We start from the raw sequence: 6,357 nt of genomic DNA, 5'->3' as shown, positions 1-6,357 counted from the left end.
GAGATGGGTGGAGGGAGGGATGATGGATGGGTGGAGGGATGGAGGGATGGATGGGTGGATGGATGGAGGAATGGATGGATGGATGTCATAACCTAGGTGTTGGTATCTGCGAAGCCTGGTCAGCCCCAAAGACAGGCTTCAATTCAGGCTTTCAATCCAGGTTCAGCTTTTCGACCCAGGAGTCACTCTGCCTTGGGGTCGGAAGTGTTCCGTAGCCCCCAGGACCTGGACGGCTCTGTTCCTGCTTGCGCTCTCGGAGGTTTGGCCAGGCTGCAGGCCAGTTGGGAGGGCCAGGCTCCCCACCTTGCCCCTGCACGGCAGGATCCCTGCTCGCTGCTCGGCTCCCTGAGGAGGGGCAGCCCGCTCCCACCCGCGCCCGATGGACGGGCACCCCGGGGCATGGGGCAGCCCCACGCCAGCGCTCTGGCTTTGCCAGCACACCCAGTCCTAGGCTGAGACTGCAAAGCCGGTGCGGCTGAGGCGTGGGCATCTATAGGGTTTGCTGGGTAGAGTCCTAAATGGGAGGCAGGAGAGATTCCCCCTCGCTCCCACCAGTTCTGGGCTCCCCAGTTCAAGAAAGATGAGGAACTCCTAGAAAGAGTCCAGAGGAGGGCAACAAGGATGATGAGGGGACTGGAGCATCTCCCCTACGAGGAAAGGCTGAGGGAGCTGGGCTTGTTCAGCCTGGAGAAGAGAAGGCTGAGAGGGGATCTCATCAACACGTAACATAAGAGTTTTCAGTTGAATATGAGGAAAAACTTCTTGACTCTGAGGGTGACAGAGCCCTGGCCCAGGCTGCCCAGGGGGGCTGTGGAGTCTCCTTCTCTGGAGATATTCAAAGCCCACCTGGACGAAGTCCTGTGTAACATGCTCTAGGTGAACCTGCTTTAGCAGGGGGGTTGGACTAGATGATCTCCTGAGGTCCCTCCCAACCCTTGCCATTCTGGGATTCTGTGATAAGGAGGACAAGAGCAGCCCTTACAAAATGCCCGCTCAGAAGTGACATGCTGCTCCGACCCCCTTCCTTTTCTTACCCTAAAGCTTCTGCCAGCAGAGTTACGGCAGCGCTAGCCCTCGGTGCGGAACCAGCTAACCAGATTTAGTTGCTTAACCCCGCTGCAACGCTTCCACCTTCCCTTCAGCTCCAATCCTGTCTGAAGGGGGCCAGCCCCTGTAGGAAGCAAACCGGAGCTTTTGCACCAGCAGCAGCTCCCTCGTGCCGCTGAGACGTGGGCAACGGGCAGCGCCTGCCGGCGCGTCCCACGAGCCGTGCTCCTCGAGGAGGGATGGATGCGCAGGGAGGAGGGGAGAGCCTGGCCCTGGGGAGGGAGCGGGTCCGCGCAGGGGAAGGGGGTGGCAGGGTGCAGGCTGTGGCAGGGTGCTGCGAGAGCGGGGAGCGTGGCTGGAAAGGGTTGGGATCAGCCCAGGGTCGCATTTCTGCTCTGCGAAGCCCAGGCACGGGGAAGGGGCTGGGCAGCGTTAGCTGGGGCGATGACCCATCTATGGGCAGGGGGTGGTTATATGCAAACCCTAGGTGATTTCTGTTCTGTCTGGCTCAGTCCTTTGGAATCTTTTCCATTGAAACCGCGAATTACTGTAGTTCTCCAAAAGCCAGGTTTAGTAGTTTAAACGTAGCTTACCTCTCTTTAGGGAAGGGAAAATGTCAGGGCAGATCCGCCTCAGTGCTGGGACTAAAGGGGTGCCTGGGCACGGCGTCCAAGGAGTTTTCCCTCATGGAGCAAATCACGGCTGTGGGAGATTGTGGGACAGGAGGCCAGGAGAGCCCTGTCTGTATCGCCATGGTCTGATGTTGTTTCATCCAGCTTTGCCTGCCTGCGTGAATCAAGACTTCTCATCCTTCCCTCTGAGGAAAGCAGCTACCCATGAAGGGGAACGGGGGATAAACTGCCAAGATGATAACTCATTTGGGTAAGGCTATCAAGGCTCATTTGCTTTGCCCTGTTGCCTCTGTGAAGGAGCATGCAAAATGAAGTATTAGCATGTGGAGAACGAAACTTCAGCTTTACCCTCTCCGTACGTTCCCGTAGTCCCAGCGGGGGGCGGGGGGGGGCGGGGAAGGTGAGCTCGTACCCAACCCCAGGGCTGGCTCCTATGCACTGCAAGGCAAATGGGGAAAAATGGTTTGCCGCCTTCTCTGGGCAGCTCCACTGAAAGCACCCAGCCACTCCACTAATTCGAAGAAGCAAGAAAAGCAAGATGGAAAAGGAAAATTGGTTTTGATTGCAGAGCTCGAGCCGTGGAGTTCCTCTACCAGGAAAAGAAATAACAGTCAGGGTAGCCAGAAGCTTTGTAGCCGGTACAGTCATTTTTTTCTAGTAGGTATTCACTTGTACGATGAAGACCATTAGGTAAAGTATCTCAGAATAACTCTCATTTGCAGGCTACATGGTGAGGAGGTGGTTTCTCAGCAACTGGTACCTCCTACACAGCGACTGCGACCGTTCCTGGAGTAGGACGAGGCTTCTGCTCACGCTGATGCTGAGATGCGCTTCACGCAGCTCCGCTCCGGTCTGGGTGGCTTCCTCAACGTCCCATCTGGACATGCAGAAGTCCGAAGGGCAGGGGCCACAGCTGAACTAAGGACAGGTCTGCTGCCTGCACAGCAAAGATCCCTGCTTTCCTAAGGCGCTGTCTGGGGGGGGAGCCCCAAAACCTCAGTGAGGCAGTAAGCTGCTCTGTGAGTTTGGGTCAAGCGAGCTGCTCTGCAATCAGTTTTGTTCTTCCATGAGTGCCTTTCCTAAGAGCCAGCTACTGCTCCACCTCCAAGCTGGGGAAAGCAGGCGGCCGCAAGCTGTTCGCACACCCGCTCTCACAACTGTGCCTGTGCATTTGCTGTCGGGGACAGCACTGACCCCCTTGCTCTTGGACTGGTCATCACCGCAAAAGATGTGCAACGTCTGAGCCCACCTTGGATGACTCCTGCAGGGGCTGGCTCCTGAGCTGGACCATCAGCCCGCAGCTGGCTCTGCTCGGGGCCGGGCAGTCCAGCCTTTACATCTGCAGCGCTGCTTGCTCCCAGATGGTTTGGCCCAGAAAGCCGCAGGCAGGCTTGGCTGGTTCCGGTGCAGAGCCAGGCATGCCTTCAGCCCCCGCTGGGAGCTCCGGGTCGCTGACGCAGGAGTCGCTGGGATGCTCAGACCAAGCGAAAGCATGGCACGCATCCCAGATCTGAGCAGTTTCGGCAGAAAGCAGCACTGATCCTGGACAGGAGCTTTGCTTTGGTAGAGCAGGGAAGAATTAATTACAAGTGTGTGCCAGCAACCAAACACAGCAACTCTTGTCAGATTTTACCAGACATTTCCCTTCCTACAGGTATTTCCAGGGGCTGAAATGCAGAATTAAGCTGTCTGAGAGCCTGTGGTGCCATTTCCAAGACTCTGTCTCCACAGTTCTGCTGAGGTCTCGGGAGCTTCACAGGTCCTGCATGGGTGGTAGACAACAGAAGGCAGCATTTGTTGAGTAGTCAAGAGAAGAGAAATGACTACATGACGTCCTCTATGTCCATCTCAGCATTTCTAAAGCTGACGAGCCAGCAGCAGACTGATGTGGAGCAGGGGGGTGCACGATGAGGTGGCTGGCTTGCGGTGGCCAAGGCTCACCAACTCCAGCAGCGCTTACATGGATGCTCTGAGCTCCCTCTGTGGTTGGTCTGGGGCTGGAGCGGACTTAAGGACTCATGGGCAGGGCCTAAAGAACCCATCATTCTTCATGGCCAAGGTAAGAATAATGAGACAGGCAGGACACACGCCCTGCAGCAACCCAAATGCAGGGGGCTGCTGGAGAGAACCACACCCGGGACAATGCAACCTACAGAGATTTTGGATAGCAGGCACTGGAATGTGTGTTAACATCGCTGAAGCATCCAGGGATGCTACCCTGGCTCTGGACCACGGTGCCAGAAAGCTGCAGATTCCCGGGAACTACCACCCGGCTGTAACCCGGATCCGTTGGGGGACGTGGAGCGCACGCCGGCCTTGCTGACCAGAGACTCTCCAGGCACCTCCAATGGCTTTCGCTGACATTTAGGTTCTGCCATGGTTAGCTTCCCCATTTTAAGTTACAGGCACAAAGGTACTGGCCTGATCCCCCCGGTCACTATTTAGCCTGGATCATTTTCGGCAGTATTTTTAAGAATCACCATGTGTCCTCTTGGCAGAGCTCCCTGGAAAAACCGCAGAGCAAATCCCTGCCGAGGCATCACAGCCTGGCAAAGGGCACCGGGCATGGAGGAGTTCCTTATGCCTCTTGGTTGACCTTTCTTCCAGGTACTACCAGGGTATCGTATTCTTCTCAGGGACACCTTTCTCCGATGAAATGCCTAAGTGTTGCCAGCTGATCAAAGTGACCGGGAGAGGGACCGCATTTCTTTTCCCACCCGAACATTACCGGCACGCCGGGGTCATTTCCCATGTTGGCTCAGCCACCCTGTGCTACTGAATGTCGCTTCTCTTTCTCGCCACCATTCATTCACAGCATGGTGCAGTTTTTTCTGCTTTCAGGGCTTCCAAACCCAGATGCTCAGCAATAAAGATGCCTTTGCTGTAGCCTAGCCGAGACATGCTGAGAAAAGCTCTGAGGAGGGTCACCCTGGGGTGCAGGGCTGGCCAGGAGGCTTAGGTGAGAGCTGCCGGGGTGGGCTACAACAAGAAATCTCCATCCTACTTGTAAACCCAGCCATGATTTTGGGCAACCATCCCCACCTCATCGGGCCTTTCCCAGCATTTCCTCCAGGCACAGCATCCCACAGTGCTGTGATCATCCCTTCTGCAGGCAGAGGCTTTAAAGCTTTCCCCTCCTCGGTCCGGGGTTTTATTAACCTCACCTCATTCTGCTGAATAACTTTCGGCTCCGTGCATTGCGCTGCCTGCTCGCCTGGCCCTGTTCGGTGGATAGATTAATGCCAGGGTGAATTTGGGTACGGGGAGATGCACCTCTGCCAGGAGTTACTGTCCGACCACACCAGGGCTCAGTGATTTTCCTAATTCAGAATTGGAACTGCTTTGCCTGCAAACAAGCCGTGTGAGGTGGATCTGCTTCTTAATCACATCAGACTCCTCAGGTTTCCAGCGTGAATACTTGTAAGTTCAAAATTCATGTCTGAAACACATGCTGCTGCATCTTTGTGGAGAAAACATTCCTGTTGGCAAGCTCTGCAGGAGTGCTTATAAAGAACAAATATCAAAGTGTGACAACCGCGGCTGATTACAAATAGCAGGAACATTTGCAGAGCACCGCTCTGCAGAGCCGGCCCCGCGCGCGAGGCTTCTCCGTCTGCCGTCGAAGCAGAGCCCAGGTGCTCCCCGGGGATGGCCCGGCTCTCACCATCGCTACCCAGGAGCGACAGCGCTCCTCCGACTCACCCAAGCCAGGAAAAAGAGCGTAAAAGGTGCAAGTAGGGTGGCATAAATGGACTAGGGAGAAGTAGGTGACAGAAAATGAAATCAGAAGCAATATTAGCAGGAAAGCAGAAGCGTTGGGTGCCTGCTGCAGCCTGCACAAAGGTGGAATGATGGACGTGCGGGAGTTATCCTCGTGCTGCCTTTTTAAAGCTGGAATGGGTTAAGCAACCTTTGCACGTCGGTGCTGCAGAACACCCCGTCCCGCTCCAGGACTGCAAATCCCACTTCAAAATACCAGACCACGTTCCTGCAACAAAACACAACACCTTATGGTGGTTTTTCCGGCCACATTTGCATGCCAGCTTTTAATATCTTTGCAAACTACGTTGCCTCGGGTATTCTGTTTGCATCCACATCAGTATGTCCCTGATGAGCTTGGCCTTCCCTGCACCAGATTACCTGATGGTCTGTGGGGTTTATGGGAATGACGAGGCAATCCAGAGAATGTCTTCCTGGATGTCACGGATAACGCAGTGATCCAGTAATAGCACCACAGCCTGCTAGCAGTTAGTGTTCTCAGATATTAAATGAATGTTCATGGACAATTTTCAGGGTACCATCTGTCATAGCAGCACTGGTAGGTTTTAATTATGGTTTATGCTCCGTCTTCAAGCACCTGGATTCATTTTTTCATCCTGTCTATTATTCGTTATGATCTGCTAAACAGCGCCTGACTTCTGTTTTCTGCTATTCCCTTTCAACAGCTGGGCCAGCAATATAAATTTGAAGGTGTCAAAGGTGTGGAATACTCAAGGACTTTTCCTGCTCAGGCACTTCCCGGTGCGCGGGCCAATTCTGTGACCATTTCCAGATTCATCTTTGGAGTAATTTGCCTAGAGACTTCCTTGGATAAAGGATTTGCAGAGAGAAAATGGATCACAGCAGCTTCATAGAATCATAGAATCATAGAATCACAGAATCGTTTGGGTTGGAAAAG

Source organism: Egretta garzetta, unplaced genomic scaffold (assembly GCF_000687185.1).
Source record: "Egretta garzetta isolate BGI_Z169 unplaced genomic scaffold, ASM68718v1 scaffold60, whole genome shotgun sequence".
NCBI classification, from domain to species: domain Eukaryota; kingdom Metazoa; phylum Chordata; class Aves; order Pelecaniformes; family Ardeidae; genus Egretta; species Egretta garzetta.
This window is presented reverse-complemented; position numbering follows the sequence as displayed.